At 35.7% G+C, this 22,263-nt stretch overlaps 1 long non-coding RNA gene across 1 annotated transcript; it reads left to right on the top strand.

Annotated features, from left to right (window-relative positions):
* The first annotated feature begins 375 nt into the window (after positions 1–375).
* LOC113886716 lies at positions 376–10,191 on the top strand. Its single transcript, XR_003509535.1, has 3 exons — positions 376–480; positions 9,489–9,627; positions 10,056–10,191. It is a non-coding gene; the product is annotated as an uncharacterized LOC113886716 (long non-coding RNA).
* The last annotated feature ends 12,072 nt before the right edge of the window (positions 10,192–22,263 follow it).

Below are 22,263 nucleotides of genomic sequence, written 5' to 3'. Positions count from 1 at the left end.
TGCAGGGAGATCAAACCAGTCAATCCTAAAGGAAATCAGTCCTGAATATTCATTGGAAGGACTGATGCTAAAGTTGAAGCTCCAATACTTTGGCCACCTGATGCAAAGAACTGACTCACTGGAAAAGATTCTGATACTGGGAAAGACTGAAGGCTGGAGCAGGGGATGACAGAGGATGAGATGGTTGGATGGCATCACAAACTCAATGGACATGAGTTTGAGCACGCTTAGGGAGTTTGTGATGAACAGGGAAGCCTGACATGCTTGAGTCCATGGGGTCACAAAGAGTCAGACTTGTTGAGTGACTGAACTGGACATGATTTGATATATGTGAATGTTGAGAAAGGATTCCTGCCATCAATAAAATAGCTCTTTTCTTTCTTGATTGTTTACATGACTTAGGAAAAAGCAAAGCCTTAGAGAACAAGATATCTACTGGTTTGAATACTGGCTCTACCAAGTTACAAACTGCAATATGAGGTAAGTTATTAAATTCTTCTGAGTCTGTTTCTTCACATATGAAATGTGGTTAATCATACTCATATAACTAAATAACAGATATGAAAGTTCTTTGGTGTATAAATAGTTGAATAGAACAGATACTTAGATACAACAGTTTCTTAAATCTATGTTTTTTGAATATTTTGTTTCTTAACATTCATAGTTTTGTGAATAAGGTATACTTAACTAAAATGCAATTATCTGATAAATGATGTTTGTGTTTTGACAAGAATGCTTAGATATTTGTCTAGATACAAATTATAAGTTTTTGGATGGCACTATAGTGTTAAGACTGGCACTCTATTTAGTATTGATATTGCTGTGTTTGGAAACAAAAGATATACATTAGAATCCTGGCTCTTCCACTTCCTAACTCTGTAATTTCACCTCTCTGAGTTTTACATTCCACATCTCTAAAATGAGAATAAAATACCTACCTTACCTGCTTCTAAGTTTGTTATAAGGGAAAAAAAAATGAGATAATGGGTGTGAAAATACTTTGTAAAGTGCCAAGATCCACAATCTACCTTCCATGTGTTAGATTTGACTTGGTCTTCATTGATTTGTCAGAAGCAGTTATTTCATGGTTAAGAGAATTGACTGAGAATAATGACAGAAATTGCTTAAGAAACACATCACACATGATCTGCAATGATAAATTTTTATTTCGGTCTCTATCACAGATGTGATACGTGATCTTGAAAAAAAATTACTTTTTCGTTTCCTAGTTCTCAAAATGGGAGCAAGAATTACTCCAATTAGTGCAGATTAATATAAGGATTTCAAGGGTGATAACACATACTGAGATACTGGATTAAGAGAAACACTGTAATTGCAAATGTAACAGGGTGTTTCTTATTGTCAATAAGGAGTTTTCATTATCCAATCTGTTTCTTTGGCTAAGAAAGGCATTGAATCAGAGTTTCCCCTGCTGTTAAACTATAATACTATGTTAACATTTTATTAAATGGAACTGTCGTAGTTCCAAAATGTCAATAAAAGTAGTTCACTCCCAGGCAGTAGCTTTTCCATTGTAAGAATCTGACTTATTCATTCATGATAATAACACCCAAGTATGAACCTTAAAATTCTCTAAATGTATAATCATTTACGTGTAGAATTGACATTAAGAATTGTCATGATAATGTCTTTAAGCTTGAGTGATAAGCTAAAAATCAAAGAATTAATTTAAAATAAGCTGACAGAGAGCCCTGATTCACACAAAAATCTGAAATGGTATTTTATTGTCAATGAATTTTGTGATGGCAGCTGGGTGAAGAGTGGTGGTGGAGGGGGTGGTAGAGGTCATGAAAGGATGGAACAGTTAGTAATAGAGACATTTAATCAAGAAACTATTGCAATTAATAACTGCAAAATAAATCTTTATCTATTGTAATCAAACTGTATGTAGATAGGGGATTTGCATGGGTGACAGAAAGATTGAAATCACTAGAAGCTTTCAGCCATGAAGGAGTTGTGCGCTGCAAACAGTCAAATCAAGATCTTTCATCCATGACAGAATGGCTTGTTACTTTGCACAAAGGACAATAAATTGGTTTATAAGCAAAGAGAGTAATTTTTTAAAACACTCTACTACATGTATAACAACCCTTGTAACATATCTGTCAAGCACGTTATTTGTAAATACAAAAGGAATTTGAAAATAAATCTTAAAGCCAGAAAATCAGGGAGAAAGACTTTGGTGGAAATAAAATGTGTCTAAGAAATAGGTAACCACAAAGTCTGACAAATTACCTTCCACAAATTACCTTCTTGGTGATGTACATCCAAAATGGAAAATATTACTGAGAGATGGCTGTATTTACTGAGAGGGAGAAGAAATCCAGGAGCTAGAATTTTTTCTGCATTATTTTTCCATCTTACTGATGAGGCCTTAGTGAAAATAAATATGTAAGTTACAGGCATTCAATTCATTTTCTATAGATCCAAATGACTCACAGTTAATGGTTCAAACAAAAACACGTTTGCTAAAGTAAGAGAATGCTCCCATAAAACAATTCTGAATGCAGGCATAACTTTAATTTTCCAATGAAAGGAAGTTAATGTTCTTTTGTCTTTAATACAATGCTGCAAAAGAATCTTTGTGGTTGTTGTTTAGTCATTAAGTCGCGTCCAACTCTTTAGCGATTCCATGGACTCTAGCCTACCAGGCTCCTCTGTCCATGGGATTTCCCATGCAAGAATACTGGAGTGGGTTGCCATTTCCTTCTCCAAGGTATCTTCCTGACCCAGGGATCAAATGTGCATCTATTGATTGGCAATCCCCAGGGACTGAATGTACGTCTCTTGCATCAGCAGGGTTATGTTTACCACTGAGCCACCTGGGAAGCCCCAAAGCATCTTTAGTCAACTCAAAGCAACAACAACAACAACAAAAGAACCCCAAATAAGGGTTTTGAAATGGAATAAAAGGTCAGGGAAAAAAAACAAAATTTGCACTCCTTAAAAATTGATTAACTTTTTTTGGATTATATCAGCTGTAATAAAGACTGTTTTCCAAAAGTTGTTCCATTTATGAGGAATTCAGTTATACTTGAAATAAACTACACTTTTAATATGTCTATGAATTTATTGTTTACTATAGAAATTTTTTCCCAAACCCAGTCTCAAATTAAAATTTAATGAAGTGTCATTAAAATATATATATATATATATATATATATATATGTAGAGAGAGAGAGAGAGAGAGAGAAAGGTGGTTAGGCTAGGAATGAAGAATTACTGTTTACTTCCCTTCCTTGAATTTTAGTATACCTCACTTATTTAACTTACTTGAATTTTCTCCTCAATAAAAGTTAGTGATTTCTCTCCCTCTCATCTCTCCCTCTTTCTCTCCTTCCCTCTATCATGTTTACAGACACACACATGCACATGGACACAGGCACAGACAGAAACACACACGTACACACTCATGTGTACCATTCTTTCAAGGAAACCAGTTGCTGTGAGGACAATGTTTACACTATGTAATACTTAGTCACTTTTGGTCAAAATAAAGAAGAGTTTCATGTCTAAACTTAAAAATTTGAGACAGAATAGCTTTAGGAGGATATTATATAGTGATACAAAAGAAAGTAAAAACATCATGAATAATAGGCATAGAAAATTAGCTGTCAATAGATGGTTAAAATTGAAGGCTGAGTTCTGATATGAAAATGCACACTTAAAACATCTTTAAAATATAATGAACTTAGTAAAACTTCAATTAATAAGAATGGTTGAGGAATGCCGGTTTTAGTTTTTGTTTGCTGCTGGTTTTTGCTTTTGTTTTTATTGACCAAGTCTTAAGAAGAAAATCTCCTGTTTCAATCTCAGATGTTGAAGAACTTTTTAAAAATACCATTTTTATTTCTATTTTTAATGCGAGAAGGTGAAGTGTATTTTTTCCAGCTTTAATGAAGTACAGTTGACAAAAATATAATAGATTTAAAGTATACAACTATATATATGTATGTTACACAGACTGTATTGAGGAAAATTGAAAAAATTGACAAATATATGGAGATTAAACAATATGCTCCTGAACAGCCAATGGGTCAAAGAAGAACTATATCTTGAGGAAATGGAAACAAGACATACCTAAACTTATGAACTGCAGCAAAAGCAGTTCTGAGAGGGACAAACCCCTACATTAGGCAAAAAGAAAGATTTCAAATAAACAATATATCTAATTTACACCTCGTTCATGTGTGCTTTGTCAGTTGTGTCTGACTCTTTGTGACTCTATGAACTGTAGGCAACCAGGCTCCTCCGTCCATGGGACTCTCCAGGCAAGAATACTCGAGTGTGTTGCCATGCCCTCCTCCATGGGATCTTCCTGATCCAGGGATGAACCTACATCTCCTGTGGCTCCTGCATTGGCAGGCAGGTTCTTTACCACTAGCACCACCTGGGAAGCCCAACTTTACACTTCAGGAACTAGAAAAAGAAACACTAAGCCCAAAGTTATTAGCACTGAAGCAAATAATGTTTAGAATGAAAACAAACAAACTAGAGACTAAAGAAACAATAGAAAAAAATCAATGAAATTAAAGTTTGTTTTTAAAAACAAACAAAATTGACAAATCTTTAGCTAAACTAAGAGAAAAAGGGAAGACTCAAATAAAATCAGAAATGAAAGAGGAGATATGACACTGATACCTCATAAATATTAAGGATCATAAGAAACTACTGTGAACAATTACACACAAATTGGGTAACCTAGAAAATAAAATGGATAAATTCCCAGAAACATACATCCTACCAAAACTGAATTATGGAGAGATAGAAAATCTGAGCAGATGAGTAAGGACAGTGAATGAGCATTAAAGGACATTGAATAAAACTTCCAGCAAAGAAAAGCTCAGGACCATTTTGTTTCCCTGGTGGATTCTATCCCGCCTTTAATGAATACCTTTCTGAATTGTATAGCCTCTTTGCCTTCCTTGCTAAGTTATTGTGGACATAAAATAAATCAGGTCATAAATGTAAACCATGGACTACATGAAAATTTGTTTTACATAGTAGCTCTCATAGTAGAACAGTGTGGAGGGAGAAAATACACTCCAGCTTTTATCTGAAAGTATGTTTTTAAAACAGATTCTTAATATCTGGTTTCCTTTGTGTTTCTTTCTCCAAAAGGAGAGAAAGGAGTTGTCAAATTCTGCTCCCTAAAGAATGTAATCTAAACTTGTAAGCTTTGAACATTTATTACTACTATAGTTTTTAAATAGCAGAAAATAAATGTTTCTCATAATAGTATATAGAAACTTATACCATAATACAGCAACACTGATGATATCATTGTGTTAAGAAAACCCAGCATTTTATGATTTGTGAAATGTGACTGCCTCCTCATTGCGTATTTTACGTAACAGTTTTATTTGTAGGTCATGTACTGTAAACCTCTATTTTTAAAATCATATCCTCTGCATTTTATAAATTACTTATTTCTCCAAACACAGACAATTATTTTTAAAAATCTTTGTAATTGCAAAACAAATTCATGTTTTTCCCAAGATGGTAATAGTTCTGTTTAGTTAATTTCTTTGTGCATAAAGATAGATCACACAAATGTGTATAAAATGTTGTCTCGATTTATGAACCACACTATAGATCTAAAAGTTTCAATTCATTAGCACTGAATATAATGACTTTGGAAGCATTGAGGTTTCTCATGTCATAAATAGTTATCTAATGTCCAAAAGCCTTGCAGCAAAAGTCTAATATCCACTGGGTAGGAAATTTATATTAGACATTTTAAGAATAAAAATGTCCTTAAAGTGATTTTGCCAAAGGAACAAAGGCCATCATCCTTCTGACATGCAGGACAGTACCAATCTTTTTATTCCATGAAGTATGGAATTTATACTCTTTGCTTTCCGGTTTAATCTGTTGTATTTTTTATATAGTAGGGGTACTTGAACATAAGATTGTGATCAAATGCAAGGTTATATAGCCATTCTTATATTCTCATATGAGAAACGGATTCATGGACAATTTTGCTTAGAATAAGAATGTTTTTCACATTTCAAAGTAATAGATTTCCAATTCTTACTTGACTATCCCTTAACAGGTATTTCATATTGCTTAATTTATAAAAATTTAATATTTTCCATTGATAATAATTTAAAATCATATAATTTGGATTCTTTTTTTTTTTTTTTTTTGTACGTGGCAGTTCTAAAACATAAATTAGAAAGGTTTTGGTAAAATTGGTGATGTGACAGTTATTATAACAAAATTTTAAAAATGATTTGGATAATCAAATCAATTTCAAGAGTGCCCATAGCACAATCTGTGCATGAATGCTAATGCTTGATTGCCTAATGACAGATAATAGCACATTTGTGGAGTGCTTATTATGAGCTAGGCACTGATCTAAGCATTTTGCATTATTATTTCATATTTTATAGATGATAGATCTGAAGCAAAAAGAGATTATATCACTTGCCTAAAGTCACTTAATGTGTACATTGTGAAAGCAAATATTTTAACTCTAGAGCTGACACTTTTAAGCTCTACATTTTACTGCCCCTAATGGCAATCTGCTGGAATTGAGGGGAACAATACTAAAATACTTCAGTTTTTAAGTTTCTGCTTATATGGGGGTATTGGATTTTTCTGAGGCTCTGAAAATAACAAAACAGCTCACCCTTGAACGAGTCGTAAGACTCCTTGGAGCTTCCTCAATTTCTTCATCTAGGAAATGAGAGTCTGAATGAAGTATAAACTACATTTCCTTCAGTTTTGTAATTTCATGTTTATATTTATATGATTTTCTCAGAGTTCAAAGAGGTAGAAATCAATGCACTGACTACTTAACAATGTAGAGAATGAGAGAAAAAGGACCATTGATTCTTAAATTTATTTTCACTGATGGCATGCAAATGGACATCAAGCAAGCTTATGAACACAGTCTTTGGATGTTATCCTTTCTGCTTAGAAAACATTCTTTCTCAATTCTTTATTGGACTTACTCATGCTTCCAGACTTCTATCAACCTTTACCTCATTCAGGAAGCCTCTTTTCTTCAGGAAGCATTCTTTTTTCACTGTCATATCATCCACTGAGAGGTGACCTTCATTTTAATCAGATCTGTGACTTTACACCTCCTCTCCCTGCTGCCCCATGAAACTCCACATCTTTTTTTTTTTTTTTAGCCTAACTGCCTTCTACTCATATTTTGATAGATTAAGAATTATCTCTTTAAGTATTTCTTCACTGGCCTAACCTCCTCTTCAAGCTGATTTGAATGTCCCTCTTCAGGATTTTACTATCATCCTACACATATTTCAGAATGCTAGAAAGTTTATATTAAATGATGTATATACTTGGCTTCATCCATCATTATATGATCTGAGTAAACAAGGGTCATGTTTTATTAATTTTTATAAACCTAGAGATATTGCCTGGAATGGAATGTGACCAATATTTATTTGACAAACAACTTATACAGTGATTCAATGCAGAGGTAACCTTGGGGTATTCCTTTACCATATCCTAAAAGGAGGGCAGTCTCCTCTTACTTATTTGTAACTATAAAAAAAACTATGAGAATTAGTGAGTCAAACTATTAGTTTGAGGTCTTAAGACTAGGTAATATACAAAAATGCAGCACATAAGCCAGCTACCATTTACCTAATAAACATATGAGCACTGATATTTCCAATAACAGTAAATTATATTTCACAGAGATGTATTTTAATAGGCAATGGCACCCCACTCCAGTACTCTTGCCTGGAAAATCCCATGGACGGAGGAGCCTGGTAGGCTACAGTCCATGGGGTCGCTGAGAGTTGGACACGACTGAGCGACTTCACTTTCACTTTTCACTTTCATGCATTGGAGGAGGAAATGGCAACCCACTCCAGTGTTCTTGCCTGGAGAATCCCAGGGACGGCGGGGCCTGGTGGGCTGCCGTCTATGGGGTCGCACAGAGTTGGACACGACTGAAGCGACTTAGCAGCAGCAGCAAAAGGGTTATAGTGAACTTACAGGGTGAATCTCATACATAAGTCAACTATTCAAATCGAGTAAAATAAAATAAAATCTTATTGAAAAGAGATTAGCATATTATGCTGGCTATTAAACTTTTCCCATTGGTGTTCTCAGCAGCTACGATCTGGGGCTTAAAAGAAAGCTAAATATACTAAAGAAGCTGCTGATGAATTAATGAGGACCATGGGCATAGCTCATTAATAAACTCTTAAGTGGAGACCACTATAAGAAAGAGAATCCAAATGAAGTATTTTATAAAAATCCTTAGCACCAAATAGCAAACTATGTTTACACAGGGCAGTAGACCAATTTCTTGGCTGCTATGAAACATAACTCTTATCTCCCTTGCTCCCTTGCTCTCTACTTCCTAACATTCAACAAATATAGGCATCCTGATAAACGCTAAAAGAAGGGTTGAGATTCAGAGATTAATACATAGTTCCTGAATCTTATCAACCATAATGAAAGTTCTAGAGACACTTGAAAGTATTCTTCATTCTAAGGCTAACAGGTCTAACAAAACTAGCAACTTTGCCACTACTATAGCCATAACTTTACCTCTTTGTAGGGGGAGTTTGTAATTTCCTGGGTTCTGTCTCATCGCAACAAAAATTTGAAGTGACGGACAGACCAGCGTTTCAGCCCTCGAACGGACCAGTATTACAGCTCCATGTTACAGCTCAGTTTTATTTAGAAAGTAAAGGAAAATACATCCAGGAATCGTGAGAGCATTCTGACCCAAAAGACGCAAAGAGAAGAGAGGCCCCCAGCCCAATTTGGGCTCCTCTTTTTATACGTTTTTTCTCCTACCCCTGGGCCTGCTCTGTGTAAATTGGGCTAGCCAGGAGTGCTGTTTGTTTTACCTGAGGTCCTCACTCCAGTCCTTGGACCTTCCTTTGTTCTATTTTCACAGGCTTTTCCCTTCCTTGTCTTTTAGCCACCATCATTCTGGACTCCTTTTTCCTATTCTAACTACCTAACATGTTTATACTTTGAAAATCCAGAATTAATAATTGTCATCTTCAATAAGTCAGCTCCAATTGTGTGAATATAAATGTTTCATGTCAATTCATTTGGGAGTGATCTGTCTTTGGTGGCAAATATTTGTTTATTCAAATTTTTAATGTAAGGAAAAACATCCCATTATTAGAGACTACTAGGGGGAAGTGTGAATACTTTTCAACTATCTTTTAATATCTAAATATTTCATTAGATTTAAATTTGGGAATTGATATTGCCTCTCCTGGTGGCTCAGGTGATAAAGAATCTGCCTGCAAATGTGGGTTCAATCTCTGGATTGGGAAGATCCTCTAGAGAAGGGAATGGCAACTCACTCCAGTATTCTTGCCTGGAGAATCCCCATGGACAGAGGAGCCTAGTGGCTACAGTCCATGGGGTTGCAAAGAGTCGGACACAACTGAGTGACTGACACTCACTTTCATTGAATATTTCAATGACATCTGGATTATATCTTTCCTCTGATATAGGCAATGTTACTGAGTACAACATAACACTTCAAAGAACCATCAGACTAAGTATTTCAAAAATGATGGATTAACAACATAAGAATTAAAAGACATCATGATGTATTGGACAGAAAGCTGTTAAATATGACCCAAGATATGAGTAAGTATAGACATCTGTTTTTGAGAATAATACTAGAATTGTGAACTTAAAAAAAATAACATTTAAGGTTGTCAGTTATACTTATCATTTTAACATCAGAGCATCATAGAATCTCTATTAAAGAAGAATATTCATTTTGCAATCCATATTACCATATGTGGTATATCAGTGACATTAATAATTATTACCTTAGGCTACTGCAACAGCAAAGAGAAAAAAATAACACTGTGTGGTTCATTTCGTAATAGAAGACACAGAGTCCTTGGAATTCAGATGCCACACTTGAGCACATTTAGTGTACAGCAAATAATTTCTGAATGTCACTGATCCTAGATCATTTTTAAAAAGCTACTTCCCCTTACTTTGAAAGATGTGTTATGCTGCATTTCATTACTTTTCTCCTTACCACGTTCTTCTTTTGTTTTAAGATAAGCGATGAGGCTTTCGGTGAAGATTAAGCACTTGCAGACAGTAACTCAATGGTCCAAACAGGGTTTTAATTGGAACCTCAAATCCTGTGGAAAAATAAGAAGTTAAATCATTAATAAAATGTATTTCCCAGAAGACTCTATGTTGATATGTGTTATGCTAGGAAACCTTCATTATTTTTTCCTATAAGATTCTATAGACATACTTGTGAAAGCTAAAATTCACTATCCATGCCACATTAAGATTATGTAATGAAATCCCAGCCCTTTCAAAGTTCCCAATATCAAGAAATAAATAAGAAATCCATAACAATTTTCCTTTTACAAACGTTAGCATTTTTTATGTCAACCTTAATCCTCATGTTTCCTTACAGTATTACAGTACATTCATTACTTAAAGCAATCCTGGAAGTACTACAGAAGTATTTCAATATGACCCAGGCAAAACCATGGCACAGTGTTAAACAATTCAATCTGCCACATAGATGAAAGTTTAGAGTGAAATGGCCTTTCTCTAGAGACTTTCAAAGACTAATTACAATGTCCGCATTAAAGAAAACCTTAAAAACAATCTTCCAGTGAGTCATAGGTTATACCAGGTATGTGACTGAGGCACATTATATAAATAAAAATCCAGATGATAAATTGCAGGAACAAGATTTAGGCTTCTATCTAAAAGACACTTCATTATGCATTTGGTCAACTAACTATTGAGAAACTGTAGACCAATTTTTGTTTAAGAGTAATGCAAAAATAGTTCATATTAAAGAGTTTAAATCTAGCTGAGGGAACCAAGTGCAAATATTACAAGTACAGATTAACCCATATATATACTGGGGGTAATGATTCTATGGTAATGATTTACCATTTAAATGGCATATTATCACACAATATAATTGTCTTCAGTAATCTGTTTTAGTGGGTAGGAGTTTATTTTTGTAAAGAACACATTTCTCCCTTTTATAAGTATTAAGATGAGTGTGTATATGTAGGATACATACTACATTCCTATACTATGTTCTGTAAAGAGATGCACATGTCACTTTTATGCACCACCTTTTACTATTTGGTAGTAAATATAAACAATGAAAAATTATACATAGTATAAACACCTAAAATCATCTTTATTTCTCCTGTTGCTTTGATTTCAAATGGTTTATTTGCTTGGTAAACCTTAATGCAGAGAAATCCAAAGCCTATGCTGTTGGCATTTCAAAGGCCACACATTTTTCAAGTGTATTCTATCAGTTATAACTTGCTACTCTACCGCCTTTTTTCTATCATATTCTGATGAGAATATGTAGCCCAAAGATTATCAACAGGATTGAAATTCTCCTCTGCTCCTATCTTCTGTCTCTTATATACTATTTTAATAACCCAATAATACTTTGCATTTTGATAAACACACTCAGATCCATTCTTGCAACAAATATTTATTGACCACTTAAAATACTCTACTAAGTGTCATACAAAATACAATGAAGTAAAATAAAAAGGTGAAAGAGACATGATCACTCCTTCAGGGTACGTTATAGTCTAGTAAGGGAGATGACAACTCATTACTAAAAAAAGATGATGAATATCATGAAAAAACACAGTGAGCAAAAAAGCTACGCAAGTTCAGAGGAGGAAAGTTTGCTTCCAACTGTGAGGATCAACGAAGATTCTGTAGACTGTGTGGCATTTCTGCAGGTCTTTAAAAGATTTGAGCAATTAAAGGTCATACAAAACATTTGGTAGAGAGAAAACTGTATGTGAAAAGGAGTCTAAGGGGAAAGTGAGGGGCAGATTTGGAAATTAGTCAGCAGCTTTATTTAGCTGAATTACAAGGAACTTGTATTGAGGTGGTAGAGGTAAGGCCTGAAAGATAGATGACTGTCAGATGATGCAGAGACTTAAGGATAAGCCTAAGGAAATGGAATTTGTTTCCCTAAGCGGTAAGACTTGCTGAAGTTTTTCCTGAGCAAGGGAATGAGGTGATAGGATTTTGTTTTACAAAGATTAATCTGGCAGAAGCATGAATAATGAATTCAAAAGTTGAAAATAGATGATAGGTGTGGAGGCAGTTAGGAGGCTATTGTGATGGTCCGTATGAGAGATATTATAAGACCTGAATTAGGATAGAAGCAAGAGAAATTAAAGAGATGAAACAGATGTGGAAAATGTTTTTCTAGGTACATCACAAATAACTATATGTCTCTGAAATGCTGATCCTGGGGAACCAGGAGGGTAGTATTGCCATTAACAATATAAGAAATATAAGAAAATTAATTAGTAGATGTTAAAAAGGAGGATAGGAAGTAAATTTGATTTATTTTAAATTCGTACTGCAGGCATATGGAAAAGTGTAACTGGTGTCCAGAGAATTCGAGGCTGCATTAACAGATGTGGGAAGCATCTGCATTCATTCAGTTAACATTTAATGAGCATCTAAGATATACCAAACATTAAAGGTATAAAGGTAAATACTACACAGTCCCTTGCTCCAGGGAGCTAATTGTCTAATAAGGGGGAAAGTCTCAGTAATAGAAAATTATGATTAAATATGGAAAGTTCAGTCATTGAGGTTTGGATTAATATAATCATACATGTGGGACACCTGATACTTCTTAACAGGACCAGAGAATAACTCTGAGAAGAAGCGACACCTGACTTGGGTTTTAAAAGATAAGGAAATACTCACCAAATTAAGGGGCAGTATTTGAATTAAAAGGAATAAGAGAAAAGACATGAAGGCATAAAGAGTGTACTGTTTGTGTATTAACAATTTTTGCTATAGTAACACGGAAAATGTAAGTCGTAAGAGTGCAGACGTAGTTTAGGGCTATATTGTCCACATTCTTGGACAAAATAAGGTACTTGGGCTTATTTAGTAGTCAGTGGAGAGCTAGTGAAGGTTTTGGGGTACAAGGATGATTTGATTGTATCTATTAAGAAAATTAATTTAGTAGAGGAGTACAGGATTAATTGTAATTGGAGAAAGCCTGTAGATGAAGAGGACAGTTGTTAGACAACTACAAAATTCCAAATGAAACTGATGAGGGTCTTACCTAAAAGTACTGGTACGAGTAATGGAAATAGGGACAAATTCAAGATACATTAAGAGGCAGAATTGACTAGAGTTGATTGCTTTGATGTGGTAGGAAACCACAACCATACGGTTTATAAGAAGTGAAGAAAAAGTGAAAATTGCTCAGTTGTGTCCAACTCTTTGCGACCCCATGGACTATACAGTCCATGGAATTCTCCAGGCAAGAATACTGGAGTGGGTAGCCTTTACCTTCTGCAGGGGATCTTCCCAACCCAGAGATCGAACTTAGGACTCTCTCATTGCAGGCAGATTCTTTACCAGCTGAACCACAAAAGAAGCCCAAGAATACTGGAGTGGGTAGCCTATCCCTTTTCCAGTGGATCTTCCCAACCCAGGAATTGAACAGGGGTCTCCTGCATTACAGGTGGATTCTTTACCAACTGAGCTATCAGGGAAGCCCCATTCTTAAACTATATTGAAATTACTGTGTATCTTCAGTGTTGGTTGTACAACACACTAGATAACCAATTGACATGAATCAGCCTGTTACTAAACAAATGCTCTATTTTTCATCGTACTTCTTGTTCACATGTGCATAGGTGTGACAGAATTATAACTCATTAGAATTCATGAAGAAATATTCATAAGTATAAAGGCTCTTTTCTTATTTTTCCTTTTGGTTTATTGTCACAAAACTAGGAGTGTTGGCTTTGAAGTGAAGTGAAGTGAAGTCGCTCAGTCGTGTCTGAACTCTTTGCGACCCCATGGATTGTAGCGCTCAGTCGTGTCCGACTCTTTTCGACCCCATGGACTGTAGCCTACCAGGCTTCTCTGTCCATGGGATTCTCCAGGCAAGAGTACTTGAGTGGGTTGCCATTTCCTTCTCCAAGGGATCTTCCCAACCCAAGGATCGAACCCAGGTCTCCCACATTGCAAGCAGACGCTTTACCCTCTGAGCCACCAGGGAAGCTCCAAGTGTTGGCTTTAAGCAGACACATTTTTTAACACACACATTTTATCACTTTTTTAAAATTTCTAAATGGTCTTTCAAAAGAAGCACACATAAACATAAGAAAAATACAGATTATGTGTCCTAGCCAGCTTTTTTTATTCATAGGTCAAATAATTATTAATCTCAGTTAAAACAAGCAATCAGAAAACTAAGATAATGGCATCTGGTCCCATCACTTCATGGGAAATAGATGGGGAAACAGGGGAAACAGTGTCAGACTTTATTTTTTTGGGCTCCAAAGTCACTGCAGATGGTGACTGCAGCCATGAATTTAAAAGATGCTTACTCCTTGGAAGGGAAGTTATGACCAACCTAGATAGCATATTCAAAAGCAGAGACATTACTTTGCCAACAAAGGTCCATGTAGTCAAGGCTATGGTTTTTCCTGTGGTCATGTATGGATGTGAGAGTTGGACTGTGAAGAAGGCTGAGCACTGAAGAATTGATGCTTTTGAACTGTGGTGTTGGAGAAGACTCTCGAGAGTCCCTTGGACTGCAAGGAGATCCAACCAGTCCATTCTGAAGGAGATCAGCCCTGGGTGTTCTTTCGAGGGAATGATGTTGAAGCTGGAACTCCAGTACTTTGGCCACCTCATGGGAAGAGTTGACTCATTGGAAAAGACTCTGATGCTGGGAGGGATTGGGGGCAGGAGGAGAAGGGGATGACAAAGGATGAGATGGCTGGATGGCATCACTGACTTGATGGACGTGAGTCTCAGTGAACTCCGGGAGTTGGTGATGGACAGGGAGGCCTGGCATGCTGTGATTCATGGGGTCCCAAAGAGTAGGACATGACTGAGCGACTGAACTGAACTGAATCTAGACACTAGAGTCATAAGAATTTGAGAAACCTATAAAATGATTATGAAGACAAAACAGACATACATGCATAAACACATATATGTTTTCCAGCTTCCTAATCAAAGACCTATAAAGGTAGAGATGTTTTAAAAATTAACTCCTGGGAGACATAAATTTTGTCTAGAACTTGCTCTTGGCCTCTGTAGATCTCAGTGTTTCAAACATAAATTAGAGTTGCTGCTAAGTCACTTCAGTCGTGTCCGACTCTGTGCAACCCCATAGACGGCAGCCCACCAGGCTCCCCCGTCCCTGGGCTTCTCCAGGCAAGAACACTGGAGTGGGTTGCCATTTCCTTCTCCAATGCATGAAAGTGAAAAGTGAAAGTGAAGTTGCTCAGTCATATCGGACTCTTAGTCACCCCATGGACTGGACTCTACCAGGCTCCTCCATCCATGGGATTTTTCAGGCAAGAGTACTGGAGTGGGTGCCACTGGAATCTAAGGTTGATTCCAGCTCTAACATTCTGGGAAATGTGACTCTAAAGATTCATAGAAATGCCCAGTCTCTGAGCCAGAAAAACATTTTAAATTATAAAGGTGATGTTTTTATTTGAATTTTGCTAATTTTAAGCTAAATAACTAAAACTTAAAAGGAAATATGATCTTTCAATGCCTATCAAAGAAATTTGTCTATCACATTGAAAGTGAAAGTGAAACTGTTAGTTGCTCAGTTATATCCCACTCTTTGCAACCCCATGGACTGTAGCCCACCAGGCTTCTCTGTCCATGGTATTCTCCAGGCAAGAATACTGGAGTGGGTAGCCTTTCCCTTCTGCAGGGGATCTTCCCAACCCAGAGATCGAACTTAGGACTCTCTCATTGCAGGCAGATTCTTTACCAGCTGAGCCACAAAGGAAGCCCAAGAATACTGGAGTGGGTAGCCTATCCCTTTTCCAGGGGCTCTTCCCGACCCAGAGATTGAAGGCAGATTCTTTACTGTCTGAGCCACCAGGGAAGTCCGAACCACCAAGGAAGTCCAACTTGTTTATCACCTTGGTTCTTTCCAAAGTCCAAAGGTAGTAACTAGACTGTTTGAGTCTAGTTATTTAGGTCTTTTAGTAGAGCTAATCCAGTTTGATCATCAGTAAAAAAAAAAAAAAAAATTAACGTTATAGCCAACAAAGTGAAGATATTTGGTTGAATGTCTTAACCACATTATTCAAGTGATTAAAAGACAAGACAATCTTAATTTTCAAAACTAATACACCACATATTAAAATAATAACTGAGGGAAAAATGAGTACAAAGTTGATAATCTTTGCATTTTCCATCATTCCATGGACTGAAAAAGTATCTAAAATAACTCTAAAGCTATTTGCACAATAAATTATTAAACTATATTCAGTTTCCTCTCTCTGGACAGAACCAAAAATAAGTCTCAAATAATTACTCTCAAAAAGCTGGAAAATCTCAAAAAGCTGGGAAATCATCAGAAATAGCAGTTAGTATTTATTGAGTACTTACTATGTATTGGTCACTGTTTTTGAAGTGCTTCACATTCATCCCTTCCCTTAAGTATCTCAAAGACCTAGTGAAGTAGATGCTATCATTTTCCTGATTCTATAAGGAAAGCAATGGAGACACAGCAAGGTAAATAAATTACTCAAGATCAAATAGCTGGCAAGTGGTGAATTCAGCACTTGAGCTTTTCAACTTTATTAGGTCAAATTGAGATCATAGACTCAGTTACTAATCTAATCACAGATCTCAATTGATCTCAATAAATCAATTACTATTGTGTTTCAATAATGAGGACCCTATTTCAGCAAACTAAAAGTATGAATAAAACAGAAAGAAAATTATTTACTCTACTTGAAATAAAAGTCAGTTGTCTTAAGTGGATCATTAATTTGCAAGTAAACAGGTCAATTGTAGCTGAATCTTGTCTGCTTTTTGAACTAAGATTTTATAGGGCTTATAGGTAAATCTTTTTAATAAAAACAGTTTGGTATATGTACCTAAAGCTATCTGTATATAGCTATATCTATCTATATATGTGTGTGTGTGTGTGTATATATATATATATATATATATATATATTTCATTTCAAATTGCTATAATTCAGTCTTTCTTACTAATGCAAATAAACTTTAGCTTGAATTATTCAGTCTAAGTAGGATTCTAGTATGCACCATCCTTCACTTAAAGGAGTTCTCTTTATTGAGAATAAGTTTTTTCTTCAACTTTATTGAGATATAATAAGGCATCCATTTCAAGTATACAGTTTGTGTTTGACAAATGAAATTACTGGTAATGTTGTAGCACCAAAATTAGATATAACCAGGAAGCCATTCTTACAATAAACAAAACTGTATTTCTATTATTCAAGTGTCAATAAAAGCTGGCTGTCAATCACACAATAATCATGAAAAACTTATTGTCTTGAGGTTCTGCAAGATCATATTGTTCAAATTTTGTGCTGCTGTTCTCTAGGGAGTGAATGTGTGCAGTAGATTCCAGAAGAGGAGAGAGGACCCTAATTTATCCGAGAGTCCCAATGTCTGGCACATAGTAGCCTTTTAAGTCCAAATATTTCTTCAATGAATGAGACATTGATAATGCAAATAAATGTGGGAAAGCAGCGTGGAAGCAAATGTAGACACATTACCACAAAGAGGTATTCAAGGTATTTGAGGATGAAATCTAGAAATTAATGATGAATACTTTCCCTAAAAGTTACCTGCAGAGGCATCTAAATTGGAACAGAAGAAGAAGTATTATCTCTATTTGCAGATGATATGATCTTCTATGTAGAAAACTCTATAAATATTCTGAAAAAACCTGCCAGAACTAATAAATGAATTCTGCAAAGTAGCAGAATATAAAAATCTATACTAAAAATCATGTTCCATTTCTATACACTAATAATGAATAATCAAAAATGAAATTAAGAAATAATTCTATTCATAATAACATCAAAAAAGAATAAAAAATAGGAATAAACTTAACCAAGGAGGTAAAATTTTATAAACTAAAAACTACAAAACTGCAAAATTTTGCCAAAAGAAATTTCAAAGATACAAATAAATGGAAAAACATCTGTGTACATGGATTGGAAGACAATATTGTTAAGATGTCAACACTACCCAAAGTGATTTACAGATTTAATGCAATCCCTCTCAAAATCCAAATGACTGCTTTTTCAGAAATAGAAAATTTCATTCTAAATCTCAGATGGAATCTCAAGGGCCCCCAAATAGCCAAACCAATCTTGAAAAGGAAGAACAGAGTTGGAGATCTCTTACATCCTGATTTCAGAACTTGCTACAGTGTTACCGTAATTAAAACAGTGGTACTATATTAAAGACAGATATTTGGACCAATGGAATAGAATACACAGCCCAGGAATATGGTCAAAGGATTTTTAACAAGAGTGTTAAGACCATTCACCAGGGAAAGATAATCTCTTCAACAAATTGTATTGGGAAAATTGATATCCATGTATAAAAGAATGAAATAGGACACATACCGTAGACAAAAATTAACTGAAAATGGATCAAAGACATATATATAAGAGCTGAAACTATAAAGCTCTTAGAAGAAAGCAGCAAAAAAGCTTCATGCCATTAGATTTGGCAATAATTTCACAGATATGACACCAAAATACAATCACTAAAAGAAAAAATTAGTTGAAATTCATCAAAAGCTTCCATGCATCAAAATACACTATCAACAGAGTTAAAAAGTAACCCATGAAATGAGCAAAGATATTTGCAAATTTTGTATCTGAAATGGGATTAATATCCCATTTCAAAATGAGATTGATATTTAGTACCTATAACTCAAGACTTAAAAAAAAAAAAAAACTCTATTAGAAGTAAACAAATGACTTGAATAAACATTCTCCAAAGAAGATATACACATGGTCAAAAACACATGAAAATATGCTCAGTACCACTAATCATTAGAGAAATGCAAATGAAAACCACAGTGTGATACCAATTCACACCCATTAGCATGGCTATTATTCCAAAAGAAAAAAAAAAACAAACAACAAAAAAATAAGAAATGTGTGTGAGAATGTGGAAAAGTTCGAACTCTTGTACACTGCTGGTGAGAATGTAAAATAGTGTAGCCACTATGGAAAGCATTATGGCATTTCCTCAAAAAATTAAATATAGAATTATAATCCTGAAATTCCAATATTGCATCTATACCCAAAAGAAGTGAATGCAGAGGCTTGAACAGATATTTGTAAACCCATATTATAGCAATAATGTCCTGAGGAAAGTATTGGCAGATTTTGTGGACTAACAAATTGGCAGATTTTGTGGACTAGATATTTGAAATACTACAGAGAAGCCACTTACATTCATTATTGAAGAAAATGCTCAATTAGAAGTTAGTGAAAATATATACTTATTATTTCCATTTCTATTATCCATGGGCTTTTAAACTTCAGATTAAGAACCATCCAGATAAAGATAAGGAACAATGATTACTAGATATAGGAAATAAGGGAGATTAAATAATTCAAAATAATTTCAAGCTTTGTTCCTGATTAATTGGCAGCTTTAGTCAGTTCTCTGTAGACAAAGATAGGTTCTTCAAAAGGAAGAACTAATCTTAATGCTATGGTCTGAATATTTGTGTCCCTTAAAATCCATTTGTTAATGTCCTAATCCCTCACATGATAGTATTAGGAGGTGTGCCTTTGGGAGTTGATTAGTCATGAGGGTAGGAGCCTCATGAATGGAATTAGTTCCCTTATAAATAAAACCTTAGGGCAGTGGTCCCCAACCTTGTTGGCACCAGGGACCAGGTTCAGGGAAGACAATTTTTCCATGGAGGGCCAGGAGTGGGGAGTGGCTTCCAGATGATTCAAATGCATTACATTTCTTAGACCACCTCTGGTCTGACAGGAGGCAGAGGTCAGGCAGTCATGCAAGTGATGGGGAGTGGCTATAAATAGAGATGAAGCTTTGCTGCTAGACTGCCACTCACCTCCTACTATGCTGCTTGGTTCCTAAGGCCATGGACTGGTACTGATCCATGGCCTGGGGGTTGGCGGCTCCTGCCTTAGAGAGATCCCTTTCCTCTTCTACCATGTGAGGACACAGAGATAAGTTGGCAGCCTGGAACCCAGAAGAGGACCTTCACCAGAACTTGACCATGCTGGCACCCTGATCTTAGATTCGCAGACTCCAGAACTTTAACAAACACATTTCTGTTCTTTATGAGCTAACATGTGTGAACTATGGTGTTATAGCAGCCTGAAAAGTCTTTAAAGACTAAGACACTTGGGGATTAAGAGATGATACATAAGAACTTCCCATGGGAACAGAAATGTGAGACTGGATGTTGGAAAGACATAGACTAGAGACAAATTTTGGAAAGTAATTTCCATATATGTATATATGGTAAATATATATATATATATATATATATATATATTGGTATATATATATACCAATATATACCAATTTACCATATATATACCAATATATACCAATTTACCATATATATATATATGGTAAATATAAATATAAATATAAATATATATATATATATATATGCTGCTAAGTCGCTTCAGTCGTGTCCGACTCTGTGCGACCCCATAGACGGTAGCCCATCAGGCTCCCCGATCCCTGGGATTCTCCAGGCAAAAACACTGGAGTGGGTTGCCATTTCCTTCTCCAATGCATAAAAGTGAAAAGTGCAAGTGAAGTCGCTCAGTCGTGTCTGACTCTTCGAGACCTCATGGACTGCAGCCCACCAGGCTCCTCCGTCCATGGGATTTTCCAGGCAAGAGTACTGGAGTGGGGTTGCCTCCACTCCAGTTTATATATATATATATATATATATATATATAAACTGAAGCCTGTGAATGATCCACATCCATTTGAAGAAGGCAGAGTAGAGTTGTGCAGCATATAATATTTTGATATGCAAAAGAGGAAACAGATTTTTCCTGATGGAAAGATTGGCTGGGAAAGTTATTTCTTCTTCATGAGGAGATTGAAGATGATCTATAGGTTTCCTGTCATCTTTTATTTATTAATTTTTTAATTTTAATTGGAGGCTAATTACTTTACAATATTGTATTGGTTTTGCCATACATCAACATGAATCTGCCACGGGTGTACACATGTTCCCAATCCTGAACCCCCCTCCCACCTCCCTCCCCATACATTATCAGCTTTAGAGAAAATTGAGGGTAGAGCATGTCAATGCCCATGTTAAGGAGGAATATCAGGCAACAAAGCAAACATGTAAGATGTGGTCACAGAAGTGGGAAGAGAACCAAGGGTTTAAGAGGTGAATGAAAGAGGGGATTTGATAATGAAGGATAAGTTTAGCTATAAATATCTCAAAGATGGAGAAGAGATACTTCATGACCTCCTTTAAGACACATCCACCAGAGTTGTAAAGAGTGGGAGACTGGTTGTAAGCAATGAAGAAGTGATCATTAGGTGAAGAGAATGAGGCAAGAGATGTACTTTTTTTTTGAAAAGATTACTGTTCAAAATACTAAAAGATGACTTTGATGTTTTCTCAAATCTTTGCTTTTGTTTCCCTTCGCTCTCATATCCCACCTCTGAAAATCTGTTGTCTTGCTTGTATCTTACTGCATTTGTCTGGTTTGTTCACGCTTACTGTGCTATTTTTGTCTTCTTTCACAATAAGGTGCTTCTGAATAGCTAACACAGTGACTAGAACATGTGGCTCCTTTACAGGTGTTTGTGGAATAGTTACCATGATGAATGCTTGGTAGTAGAATAAGGTAAATTTGTATTCCTTTTCATATGTGCTGATCAATAGATCAGTGTCAGTTTATGGGGAGGTCTCCTCCCATGTTGCCACATTCTGAATTTGGTCTTATCTTGGTCAAAACTTGTATCATAATTTCAGTGAGCTAACAGAATCCAGTTTATCTAATCTCCACACAAACCTGGAGTGGTAACTAGATGTTAAATGATAGACTGAATATTTACAAAGCTGTCAAAATCCTCTGATTAGGTGATGAAAGAGATACTTTTATACATACACTATTTGTGTGTAACTTCAGAGGCTAGCCCACAGGGCTTCCTTGGTGGCTCAGATGGTAATGAATATGCCTGCAATGCAGGAGACCTGGGTTCAATCCCTGGATCAGGAAGATCTCCTGGAGGAGGGCATGGCAACCCACTCCAGTATTCTTGCCTGGAATTTCATGGACAGAGGATCCTGGTGGGCTATAGTTCATGGGGTTGCAAAGAGTCAGCCACTACTGAATGACTAGCACTTTCATCACTTTTTTTCAGGGGCTAGAGTGATGGACTAAAAATTAAAGACAAAAATAACACTAAAAGACAATTTCACAAG

The sequence above is a fragment of the Bos indicus x Bos taurus genome, chromosome X (assembly GCF_003369695.1).
Source record: "Bos indicus x Bos taurus breed Angus x Brahman F1 hybrid chromosome X, Bos_hybrid_MaternalHap_v2.0, whole genome shotgun sequence".
NCBI classification, from domain to species: domain Eukaryota; kingdom Metazoa; phylum Chordata; class Mammalia; order Artiodactyla; family Bovidae; genus Bos; species Bos indicus x Bos taurus.
This window is presented reverse-complemented; position numbering and strand designations above follow the sequence as displayed.